A 13,943-nucleotide genomic window follows, 5' to 3' on the forward strand; every position below is an offset into this window, starting at 1 on the left:
AGATATAATTTTTTTTGTCTTCCAAACTCCATTTTTTCCACCTCCTGGGCCAGTGGTTGGTGATGTCGAAAAACTTTACTTCGGTAAGTTTTAGGCCCTTATCCAAAGAATAGTAGGAACTTTAAACGAATTCAATATTAAACTTAATAAGAGTTATAGCGATATTTAGTTTTTTCGAAAAAGCCACCCCCATGGTCCGATTTTACCCGTTAATAAACTCGACCGAGATTTTGAGTAGTTATAATTTATGTTCATTTGAAAGTTAATGGCGCAAAATTACGGCAGTTATCGTGTCAACAAGAAAGTGAAATATATATATATATAAACTTTTGAGCTGACGGTGTTTTTGGGGTCTGGGGAATGAGAAATTTCCGGAAGTCGAATCATGGTACCCGTTACAATAGGCTTTCTTATGAAATCTACCTAAAAGAAAGGATGAAATATAATTTAACAGGAAAATTAATGTGGATCATCGAGTAAGGAACGAATAAATTCTTTTAAGACGAATTTCAGAAGGTTGTAGCTGTATCTGTTTAAAAAGTATTTTGTGGGTGGGCGGTCGTACATTAAAGCGTACATAGCTAGTAAATTTATTGTGTGAAACGATGTGTAAAGGGCAAAAAAGTACAAAAGACAGACTGGAATATAAAGGTAAAAAATTCTGAATGTACTTAAAGTAAGGATTGATGACGCAAAATAAAATCTTCATTAAATGTTTTAAATATTTTACGAATAATTTGCATTTTCCACAGTTATTTTTGTATTTAGTTTTTTCCATCTAACAATAGGACGATAACTAATCTAGATTTTGAATTTATTTTTTTCTTTCTCGTCTAGATAGCGCTACAGCAGTAAATGGGAAAGTATGGTAATCTTGGGCATATACGATTGTTCCGTTCCACTTGTGCCATCGGGTGCTGCTGCTACCTAGCGAGTGCAGGGCTCTTCGACAAGCTTGGTCAGGCGATCTGAACGCGCGATGTCCTACGTCGTAATACCGCAAAGAGTGGTCATTATGACGTAGCTACTTCTACTGGTTCGGAGCTCGAATCTGACCGAAAGCGGTCGTGTCGAACATTCAGTCCGGATGGACATGTTCGGATGAACGCTTAGTTTATTAGTGTTAGTTTAATTACATATATAAAGTTATTATTAAATGTTCAGTTACACGTTATCGTAATGTCAAGTCGACAAGTAATTAAATAACAATTCAACAAGCAACAAGGCGTTGTTTCAATTCATCACCTATAAAAATACAGTCCAACCTCGCTCTAAAATCTACTACAACGTTTTAACGGCCTTCAGGTGAGATCGTTCATAACAGCGGCTTTCACCGGATCTTGACGTTTTGACACCTAAGAAACCGAATGAAAATTTTCCGGATGTTAATGTTTATGTTGTGTGTGTTTGTGTGTGTGTGTGTGTGTGTGTGTGTGTGTGTGTGTGTGTGTGTGTGTGTGTGTGTGTGTGTGTGTGTGTGTGTGTGTGTGTGTGTGTGTGTGTGTGTGTGTGTGTGTGTGTGTGTGTGTGTGTGTGTGTGTGTGTGTGTGTGTGTTTGGTGTTGACCTCTTAATCACCTTATATCTCCAGAACTACTGGACCGACTTTGACTAAACTTTGTCAAATTACTTCTGTATATAGAGCATTCATTGATGTCATTAAATTTTCAACCTACAAAGATGAAAGGGGTGAGGCTGTAGCGCAAGGTCATCCTCAGTATCTCTAGATTTCGCCTAATTAAGGTCTTATTTTTCTTATGCGCATTTGTTAATTAAAAAATAATATTTGCAAAAAACGTTTTTCAAAATAGCACCCCACAACAAGACATTATGTAAACTTCTGGCTAAGTGGATATACTGTGTCAATAGTACCTCCTGTTACCACAAGGAGCGCTAATGTAGTACTGTCGTACTGCTGTACAAAAAACATTATATTTAAATAAAATAATAATTATTTTAATTTAAGTTGTGTGTGTACGTATGTGTAAGCCAAACATCAGAAAGAATCCGCGTGACGGGAAAGTCCTACAACTGTGATGTCATTTTTTTTTACTTTATCTGAAAGTAATGATGTAAATTATTCATCCAATCCCTGTGAAAAACGGATAAGTTATTATTTATAGTAACGTATGCTACCTGCATTTCGGTGGCCTTGGTATACCGATATGCAGCTTATATATTTGTCCGAACAAACAATAGATAAATAAATCTTTTATTCTGATCCTTACATAATAATACATTATTTATATCGTGTCTGGAACAGATCGATATACCATTCCACAAATAAAAAAAAGAACTACCCCAGCATTTGTGTAGATAGAGCAAGGATAAAAGTTTCGTAATTCTTAATGAGTTTAAAAGAGTCTTCGAAAACAGCGGGTAAATAAACTTATTATTCGATTGATATTCCAGAAGTCTCCGGCTAACCGGTGCTGATTTCTTAATTCGGGGTCTGTATGCAGCCGAATCCCTTATTCCTGTATATATACATATATACCGGGTGTCCTGACCACCCTTTCACTTTTTTTAAAATTGAAGGAAGTGACTTTTCCGGAAAATGCAAAAAAAAAATTTAATCACCAAGTCAGGGGCGCCTACTTTACGTCATATTACCAACTTCCGGTTTCGACCGGAAGTGCGCTAACTAGATCGGAAGTTCATTTTTTTAAATGAGACACATATTTTCACTGCGAATTTCGATTCTAGGGAATAAGATACGTAAGTCTGTCCGAAATATTTTTCCATAAAGTGCCATCTTTAACCATTGAATGACCTTCGAACTTTACGTAGTTCCTGAATTTCTTTCAATAACTCTCTCGATACCAAGTTTAATATTTTATTTACAAAAGTCTGATTAAGTTATAATATTAGTAAGTTCTAGGTCAGTAGGATAAGAAACTAATTAAATATCTGTTATAATGTATTTTTGTACCGTTATCTAAAAAAATAAAAGTGTTTTGCGAGTAATATTTTTACTTTCTATCTCTACAATTATTTTGTTTCCTAGTAAATTCAATAATTAAGAAAAACATTTTATAATATAAAGAATCTAATAATATCATGAACATTTGTATTAGGTTTCAGTTTAAGAAAAAAGCAGTCAAAATTAAGTTTCTAGAGAGACAGATGTTTTTCAAAGCATATTTTTCAACTATAACGTGTTTGAAACACCCAAGAATAAAGTTCAAAAGGCCCTATGTAGCCGATTACCGTTGTTTCAAATCACCTATGTGGCAAAATACACACGTATTTTTTCGAATTGTAAGAAATCTTGTAAGCGAGTTATAGATGAAAAAAACCTTGTTTACAAGCAAAGAGGCAAATAATACAAAGAATTTATCTTAAAAAACAGGAAATTAGATATCTTATATTAAATTTACGATATAACTGTAATATTACATTCTGTTAATTCAATTTCAAAGGTTTTTCTGCTCTCCTGAAAAATTTAGGTTTTTGTACATAGGAGGTTACATAGAATGAATGACGATATGCGGTTTACTATTGTTAATTTTTGTTTGTTTCGTACAAATCCAAGTTTTTATATTAAAAAGTGATAAGTAAAAAATTTATTAATTTTTTTTCACATCACTTAGTTACCTCTTTCATATTTAATTGATTTTCGGAGGTCATTCGTTCTTCATCAGAGCATTTTAATGTGGAATTTAATGAAAATTTAAAATATTTAAATTATAGATATGGTATAAAATCAGTTATTCTACTGTTCTTAGAATCTGTAACGGAAAATGAAGCTATTGTTTTCGGTTTCGTAATTTAAATATATATTTTATCTGTAAGTTAAATAATTTAAATTGAATCTATTATTTCTCTATTCCAACTGTAATTTTCAAACTTTACTTGTTCATTAGTTATATTTTCATTTATTATTATTATTATTTATATTTTCTTAAAAGTAAGGATTAAAGTTGTTTGTTATTGATTTTTTAATAATTCCATGTCTTCTTTATTTGAAAAATATATTTTTTCCTAGTATGATAAGGGTAATTAGATCTCTGTTTATTATATATATGTCTTGTAAATATATCTGAAAGGTTTTTGAAATGTTTTTATGATTCCTGTGTAGAATTTTGTTGTAATTTTTCTCTCCGCATTTTGTTTTATAAACTCCTCTTGCTTTTGCTTTTTTATAAGAATTATACTTGTTATTAATTATATTACCTAATTTTTTACAGTTTATTTTAGAGATAATATTATTTTTAGTTGTGTTTCTTCTATGTATGTTTCAAACTAACATATCAACTTGGAAAATTTGATTCTTCCAGGTCTTCTGTTTTAACCTTTTAAAGTTGTAATAATCAAAAACGTTTTTAATTAATTGACTATTTTCATTTGGAAAATGTGTCCCGCATAAACATAATCTTCGCTTTTTAATAATTTATAAAACATTTTCCTGTTTTTTGTAAATTTCATCGTTAAATTTTAATAATCGAATCGCGACTTTGGTTTTTAGGCCTAGAATTTTTGATAATATTATCTAATTTTCCGGTTTATACTATATAAACCGGAAAATTAGATAATAGTTTATATAACTATTTATATAACCTCTATAAACTTTCCGGTTTCATCAGAACAGTTTAATGCCTTATTTCTGTGTTAATCCATAAACATCTTTTGTAATAAATACTTTTTATTAGCTCGTTTGGTTCCATTTAATTTCCTCGAATTTCATTAGCTTTTCTTTTCTTACGGTTTGGTCGAATTATTTTTCCTAGATATTTAAATTTATTTAATTATTCTTGTTTCAATATTGTTTAAAAACTTTGGTGAGAAAAAATTCAGTTTTTTACTTCGGTTTTTAAAAGAAATATTGGTTTGAATATCGACCTTTTTTCGTTGTTTTCTAAAACTGAAAAATCATAAGTAAAGGCCAAATAATTAAGATGAATTCTATTTTTTTCTAGCTTGTTTAAAGATCTATTTTAAAACTGTGTCTTTTAAACTGTAAATTTATTTTATTATTATTTTTCACGGCGCTGGCGGGGTACGTTTGAATCTCCTGCAGTGAAGTGACGATTTTTAGCTGTTACCTCACCACAAATGACTCGACAGTGGACTTATCGCCGGAAAGTTGACGCGCTGGAGGCTGTTATCCTCGCTGCCGCTGGTGGATTGGTGGTAGCTGGGGACTTCAACTCCAGGGCGATAGAGTGGAGTACTTTATTAATAAAAAAAAAAATAAAAAAATAAAAATTATCATTATGTTTAAATTGACATTTATTATGGTTTTTTATATTAGTAAGCGAAAAAAAATTCACTTAAAAAACTGATTTGAATCGAAATAGTTTTATTATCTAATAGTATTTGCTTTCAAGTTAGCCCTTGGTATTTCTTTGTTTATTTTATTATTTATTTATTATTTTATTTTATTTTTTAACTCATTAGGGCATAACGCTACCACATTTTTAGAAAGTTAACTTTTAAAAAAAAAAGTAAAAGTTCAATATTATTTAACAAGAAATTAAAATCATTTACGATACAAAATAATTTGTTTATTTTTATAGTTTCTTAAGTTTGCATTATTGATTTTTTTTCAGTATTATGAAATTAAACCGCGAATTTTATTGTCATTAATAAAATCGAGATATAACAATTATTATGAAACAAAACAATTATATTCATTTTATAGTAAGCCTTTGTACGCGCACACACAAATGTAAACATAAACCTTGGTTCGTTTCTCGAACGAGTTACAGTATTACAGCAACACAAAGATAGTTTTTCATGAAATTATTGCAAAATTCATTTTCAATTGTTATTGTTTAAACTTATCCGTAGTTGTGTAATACTTATGGTATATTAATATCGTGAAATAAGGAACGAATTATTAGAGAAATGAAGGGATGAATTGAAAAGAGAATAAAGAATTGAACCAAATAGACAGACCCTAGACGTTGTCTGTAGGTTTTGCCGTACTCTCGCTCTAGCTTCCTCCCCTCCGTCCCAGCTTCTCTTTTTCATTCTTTCTTATAATCGTTCTGACTGACACATTCCGTGTATCGAATCGATAGTGAAAATCGATTAATAAAACGGTATACGGTACTAAAAGTAAGTTCATTTACCTCTTTTATAAACGCAATGCTTCTAGGCAGGCTATCGTAAAATGCCATTATCGTAAAGTTGTCGCAATCGATTAATCGATAACCGTAAAAAAAACTGTTATAACTATAGGAGGCATTGGATCTATTGTTATTATTATTATTATTATTATTACTTTTTTTAAACGCAAATTAACCCAAATGTGATTGTAAAATATATGTATAAATGATATGGATGAAGTCCGATCGAAATCCATGTAAAGTTGAAATTTGCTGAAGCAATTCTAAATTGTTTCGATATGGATACAATTACTACGTAAATGCCGATATAAAACCGTTTAATTTCACGAATTTTACGAATATGTCGTTAAGTTGATCGTTATTTTGAATTTATGAAATTTATTGTTATTTGTTCATTTTTGTTTCAAGTTTTGATTTAATCGATTATTTTCTAAAATTAAGTGTCTTTACCTTTGGACCTGCCTTATACCGGTGCATGGACTGTTATAAATAAGGATAGGATACGTAATTTAATGTGTTGGATTCTTTATTAAATTTTTTTTTTTTTCATTTTTATCAGGGTCATATACAGTAAAATAATACACAGAAATAATAATCAGGCATAGGTCGATGTGCTAATCCACAGATGAAAAAAATTGCCGTCGCATTTGTCTGATTAGTTCGAGGGAATTCGTGGTAAATCCTTGAGCAAAGTCGCATCATAAAATATACAATTAATAACATAAAAAATAGATATGATTGAAGCCGATCTCCGTGAAGGAGTGAAAGCGTCTCGGCTTTCCATCAGGAGGTGGTCCCGGGTTCGAATCCCGGTTAGGCGTGGTAGTTTTCATACGCTAAAAAATTACATTTCACATTCCCACAGGCAAGCCTCAGGCTAATGTGTGGAATTAATTTATCAGACCAAAAGTCTATATTAATTATTTAAAGTATAAATACGTGAAATAATGTTAAGGTAACAAATATGAAGTTATTAAATACATTTTTTTTCTAAATTCATAATTTAAAAAGCGTTAAAAATTAATTTTTTCAAGTACTTATTTATGAATATATTGAACGGATATACAGAAAATTCTTGGTTTTTAAGAAAATATTTCAATTATTATTATTTAGATAATACTAATTATTACAAACCGATCGAGATAGTAGAACGTCCAAATCACAACAGGTTTGAAGTGTTTCTATAGTGACAACACATTTTCACCGGAGGGAGGGGATATGCGTATGCCTCTTCGCTACCGTATAGTGCTCTTTACTTTGTCTGTATGAGTGTATTACATTAGTTTTGTGAAAATATCTTGTTCTGTTTTGTTTACGAAAATTATCGGGGTCGTTAAAATTTACAAATTTTTACATTCTATGCTATTAATGGATTCTGTTTCTTTAGTCAGATAGTATTATAATTCCACTTTATTATCGTGGAAAGTGAAAGTAGTGAGGTACACAAGAAAAAATTTGCGGGAGGGGGGTGTAAACTTGCCAGACGAGAGAAGTCGTGTTTAACTTTATGACAAAGGAGGCACAAGGTGGACCGATCCTTCTTAAACAAGTTCAGAAACGTGTCGCCCAAGCTAAGGGAATTTCACTAAGTAGTCTTCAAAAGTTTTAAACGAAGTAAAACCTAATCCCGTTAAAGATTTTAGTACTCCTAAAAAAAAATCGTAACCCTGAAAAAACTAAAACGTCCTTCCATAACTTTGATAAAAGTGTCATCCGTGAAACGATTTATAAATTTCACATCGGTAAAGGTGAACGTGTTATTCTTTGATCGCTACTACCGATCGAAAAAGAGAAAATCACTTTTCAAGGAAGTCTTTGGTCTTTAAGGCGCATGATTATTAAGTACCGGATTCAAATGGAAAAAAAACTATAGATAATATAAAAAGCTTAGTAGGAAAATTAGAAAATCTGGAACCGAAATTTCGTTAATTAAGAGTTATAAAGAGTACCGTAATCAAAACGTACCCACAATTTACACAAACGAATCCTATGTTCATGCGTCATAACAAACCGATATCGTGGAGTGACGGCTGTCACCGCAACCTTGCTGCTGTAATTTCTAAAGGCAAGCGTGCTTTCATTGTTCATGCCGGTTTCGAAAACGGTTTCGTCAAGAATGCACTTCTTATTTATAAATTTGGTACCAAAACAGGAGATTACCATCACGATATAAATTCTGTTAATTATAAGCTGTAGATAAATCAGCATTTAATTCCTAGCCTTCCCTCTAACGTAGACATCGTCGTAGATAATGCTTCGTACCATACTGCGTCTAAACCGCGCTCCGAATTTGAACACGCGAAAAGCAGCCGTGATTGACTACAAAATAACGTATTTACAAATATAATTTTTAAACCAGAACTGTACAGTTTAATCAAACTGCATAAGCTGCGTATTACATTATTTAAAACCGATTTAGTTTTAACCGAGAAAGGTCACAGTGTTTTGAGATTGCCTCCTTATTCTCCGGAATTATATCCGATTTAAAAAAAAAAATATGGCGGTTTAAAAGAATGTGTCGCGAAAAAAAGATTTAATCTTAAATTAGAAGATGCTATTTCAGTAATTGAAGAACTTGCAAATCCAGTTACGAATGCCGAATGGAAATCAAGGTGCGACCGTGACAAGAGAAAATAAAAACATCTTACTTGCCTCGGAAACTTTTAATTGACAATGCCATTGAAAATGTCATAAACGAATAAGTACATTTTATTGCGTAAAAATAATACAAAATGGCATCACAATCGTCAGCAATCAATAACTAGGGAAATATGGTTAAAAAATCTACAGAAATAAATAATGAAATTTTTTAAGTCCATTCTACTCATTCAGTCGTCCCACTTAAACGTACCTTCATGTACCATTTACATCTTTATGACATCAGACTCGGTCCTTATATAATTTTGGTAATTATCCCAGCGGCTGTCCATGTAATAGTCAACAGAGTAGAACGCTCAAGATACAAAAAGGCGTTTTAGTCTAGATTTAAACCGAGTCAGAATAGAAATTTGTTTGACATCCTCCGAAAGCATATTAATTAATCTGATACCAACCTGCAACGGCAAACGTTCAGAAGCCACTGTTCTGTGCTGTTGGGCACGCAAGTTGTCCCTGCTTCTGGTATCGTAAAGATGTACATCTCCGTTCCGCACTAAAGTGCATTTTGAACAGCAATACACCACAACATCCAAGATATAAAGACAGGGCAAAGTCAGAAATCCAAGTTCCGAGAAGACATCCCTACACGACTCTCTGAATTTTAATTTCATAATCACTCTAACAGCTTTTTTCTGTAGCCGAAACATCCTATTCAGCATGCTTTGTCCACAGTATCCTCAAAGTCGAATCTCGTATGACAAGTGTGATAATAGCCCATAGTAGGCCATTTTCAACAGATCTAAAGAGCAGACACTTGCGAGTTTACGCAGGGCAAAGATACCCGATGAAACCTAAGCGCAAACACGCTATGTGTTTATCCCAAGTCAACCCTTGATCAAAGTGCATACCCAGGAATCTGGCAGATTCAGATTACTCCAAGAGTTCATCATCATCATCCATCACGGAAGGTTTCTTGTCCTGCTCACATGCTCTCGGAAACAGAATTTAATAACGGTCACCTTTGATTTGTGGGGTTCTTAAGTTTATTTCTGAAAAGCGATGAATGCATTGATTTAGTTCAACGAAAGTTTTGACCTCCAAATAACTCAAAGATTTATCTGTAAAGCAGAGAGTCGTGTCATCAGCATACTTAATCACATCTCCGTGCTGGAAAACTGATTTCAGGTTGTTAACGTAAATTAGAAACAGAGCTGGCCTCAGGATTGATCCCTGGGAGACCCCGTGCTTCAATCTTGCTTTGTTATATGTGGCACCCGGAGATCATGACACACTGTTCTTGGTCCTGGAGGTAAGAAGTTACCCATTTATGTGACAGATCCTGCACACCACATGCCTCTAACTGGTGCAGCAGTGTCACTCATGATATACACAGTCGAACGCCTTGAAAAGGTCAAGGAATATGCCGAGCATATGTTATCGCCACCAAACCCCCCCTCCCATAGACAACGTCATCAATAAAATTTGTTACAGCATCAATTGTACTTTTGTTTTTCCTAAAACCACATTGCTCTGAACAAGAATGTTAAATCCTTCCAGAAAGCTGAGAAGTCTCTTTAAGAAGAGATTTTCATAAATCTTACTCAGAACTGGAAGAATGGAAATAGGGCGGTAGTTATGGGTTTGATGTGGTTCATCTTTTTTGAATATTGGAACTACTCTAGCTGTTTTTAAGGAGTAAGGAAAACGTCCTATAACGAAGGATAAATGGATCATCTCTATAAGGGGTTTTATGATGTGCCCGCAACACTAATTTAGCAACCACACAGACATGCCACCAATGTCACATGTCTTTCTCGGAGTCAGCTTTTGAATGTCACGTGACACCTCCGCCTCGTCAGGTATAAGAGCAATGAAAGAAATTGGTTGTATAACATTAGCTAAATTGAGGCGAGGCCCGCTGAACGTCGAATCACCTGAAACGACCGAGGCAAAATAATATTAAACTCGTTTGCAACTAACTGTGGATCTGCAATCGTTTTATCTTCTCTTTTAATGGAAATTGATTTCTGACTTTTTGACTGGGGTTTTCCCTTTGTGATATGATGAATAATTTGCCGTGCGGTTTTTGAAAAATCTTTTGCTATCTTTAATAATTTATTAATACCGTAGGATTTAACCTCGCGAATAACCTTTTTGATGATATTTCTGTAATTTATGAAAAAACTTTTGAATCTTTCATTTTGAGTGTTTATATAAATAGAATAATAAAACTTAAGCTTTTCTTTTGACACAAGAACACCTGGAGTCATCCAGGAATTCTGCTGTATTTTAAATTTATTTTCTGAAGGACAACTGATTTATAAATAATAGTTAAAAAAATTGTAAAATTTATCGAATTTCTCATTTAAGCACTCATATTTTTGTAAAAAATCCCAAGTTTAATTTTTAAGTTTGGAGTTAAGCTGTTTAATATTCTATTTATTAATTAATCTTTTTATCGTAAAGGTTGGGCTTTCTATTTCTGGCTTTCCATTAAACTCAACTTCCTGGGCGTAATGGTCGAAAATGGCCGTTTTCATTTCAGAAACCGAGGAATTTGGAATGTACGTTATGGCGTTGTCGAGAGCTCTCGACGTGGACGTCATCCTCAACGTTATTAACGTAAATGAAGATAGCGCTGATAGTTATTTAAGTTATGATTGTGATTTAAACATTAGAAGTAACGATATAACCGATGATGAATTACCAGGAATTGAAATATTTCGATTTGATTTGGTCAGTAGCAGTTCAGATCAGTATACGTACGAGTACAGTACTTCCCGTGTCTCTTCTCCTCCTTTCTTCTTTCTTCCTTGTACGTCAATCATTTCCCCTTCAAACTTAATGTGATTTCCAACATGCTCTAAACCACTTGTATTACATGCGTAGGTTATTGCTGCCATTTGATTTTTTAATTCCGATTAAAAATAATTCATCGAATCTGTTGGAGGAATTTCAATGGTCTTCTTTATAATATAGGAGAAATCTCACAGGTTTAATATATTTACACGAATCATTAATGGATTTGCGGATACCTCCTAGATACGTAAAATAATTTAAAATAGATATTTAGTTAAGTAAAATAGATCTATATGTCCCTACTCTAGGTAAATATTCAACAGGCCTAGAGTTCATATCTTACAGTAAATAAATTCACCGTTATTATTTACGATGAAAAACTTTAATGAAATTTGTGTAGAAATAAACATTTTTGACTGTAATTTTTAAACACGATCTCTACTATGCTGCACTGAGCTGAATTCCAGTGTAACATGCATGTACCTATTGTTTTATATATACAATTTGTTTTTCTTTTAATCTTTATCTTGTAAAATTATAGTTTTAAGAAAAACCTTTGTTAATTGATTTGTACAAGATAGTAATTCTAGTCGGTTTGTAATAAATTGCTTGTAAGATTATATTTTTATAATTGTATAATGCGTGTAGGTACATTGTAAATGTATTTTTTTCTGTGGTGTAACAATGAATAAATAAAAACATAAATAAATTTTTGGTCTTATTTATTGGCATCTAATCACTAGGAAGTTTCCTAAACTCAAAAATTGCATCAAAATATAAAACTGTTGTTAAAATCTAATCATTATTGAGGCTAATAATTTTTATCTTTAAACAAAATAAGTGTGTGTGTGTGTGTGTGTTCGCTACAAGTGTGATGCTACAAGTCATTTCCAACGCATTTTTTCGTTTAATGACTGGTGTGGTCTTCTTGGTGATAATCTTAAAGACCTTTTTTCTTACCGACAACGCTCAATGGAGATACTTGCATTTTTTTCAAACAAATCTCACAGAATTCATGGAAGATATTCCACTTGAAGTTAGAGGGCAGATGTGGGTTTTCAATGACGACGCATCTGACCACTACTGTCGAGATACGATGAATCATTTAAATAACACATTTAGTAAGCAATGGATTGGTCAAAATGGACCAGTTAAATGGCCACCTCGATCTCCCGATCTTACGCCAGCGTACCTTTTTTCTTTGGGATTGGATGAAGTCATTAAATCTATTTCACTTGTAACGGCACAAGTAGAATCGAGACATTGTATAATAGAAGCTGGAGCTACTATTAGGAATTATAATGATGCTATTAAGCAATATTAATGATTGCCGTAAGAAAGTACCAAATTTACCCATCGATTTGTATCCAAGAATACAAGTACGGTTTAATTTCACAGAGGGAGCAGAAAGTAAGGCTAAATGTTACACGAGTCAAAACTCGCTAACGAACTATTTTCTGAATTATGTTTATATGAACTTTTTTTCTTATTTTTGGCTATAAAATCATCTCCCGATTGCCGTACAATTTGGAATCACCTGTTTATTTGGCATCTACTTAGATTAATTATTTGGGATTAGCTTCACCAAAAAATTGTTAAAGTTAACGCATTAATTTCTATTAATAATTACAGTCTTTAAGTGCAATACACACACAAACACACACACACACACACACAGAGAGAGAGAGAGAGAGAGAGAGAGAATCATATCCTGGTTTCATGATCTTTAGAGGAATTGTAGAACTTACAAAATTTTCATAATTAGTAAAAAATAATTATAAAAGTTGCGGTAAGTTCATAAATAACATAAATAATAAGAAAGATATCAATAACAATAACTTCATAATTAGCAAAATATAATAAACACAAAAGTAACAAAAATAATACAAAATAAAATGAAAAACAAGTTTTTGATTATGAAAAATTAATATGAAGTGCAAAAAATAACATTTAGTTTATAGTTAACAAAAATAAAAACAATTATCAATAAAAAAAAAAGACAAAAGTAACAATAAGCTCATAAAAAGTTACTAATAAAATTAAAAAGATATTTTCTAATAACTATATTCTTGAATCAAATTAAATCTGTAACGCCATGCTTTCTTACAATATTTATTCAACTGTACCCAATCGTTTCACCCATTTAAGTAACTTTTCAATTCATTTATCTCTATAGTCTCTTAATCAAAATACAGAATGCTCAATCAACTCTGGACAATTTGCTATAAAAATTTTTACATCCTCTTATACGCCCCATATTAGACAAAGCAAAAAGCTTGGAGATACTTTATAAGTATACTAACTTATATGTATTAGGGATATTGATGTAATTGAATTTTGAAGTTAGAGTTTTAAAGGGTAGTGAGATAGAGGCAAGTAAGAGGTCATATTTGGAGTCATTTTCCTGGAAAAATTTATAATGTTGCCAGTATTTTTTTATAAATATCAGATGAATCATGTCATAAATGCTGCA

At 32.2% G+C, this 13,943-nt stretch overlaps 1 long non-coding RNA gene across 1 annotated transcript in view; it reads left to right on the forward strand.

The window, feature by feature from the left end:
* Positions 1-13,943, forward strand: part of LOC142332002 (uncharacterized) — a 54,791-nt gene that overhangs the window by 19,467 nt on the left and 21,381 nt on the right. The gene's annotated exons all lie outside the window — the stretch shown is intronic.

The sequence above is a fragment of the Lycorma delicatula genome, chromosome 11 (assembly GCF_047948215.1).
Source record: "Lycorma delicatula isolate Av1 chromosome 11, ASM4794821v1, whole genome shotgun sequence".
NCBI classification, from domain to species: Eukaryota; Metazoa; Arthropoda; class Insecta; order Hemiptera; family Fulgoridae; genus Lycorma; species Lycorma delicatula.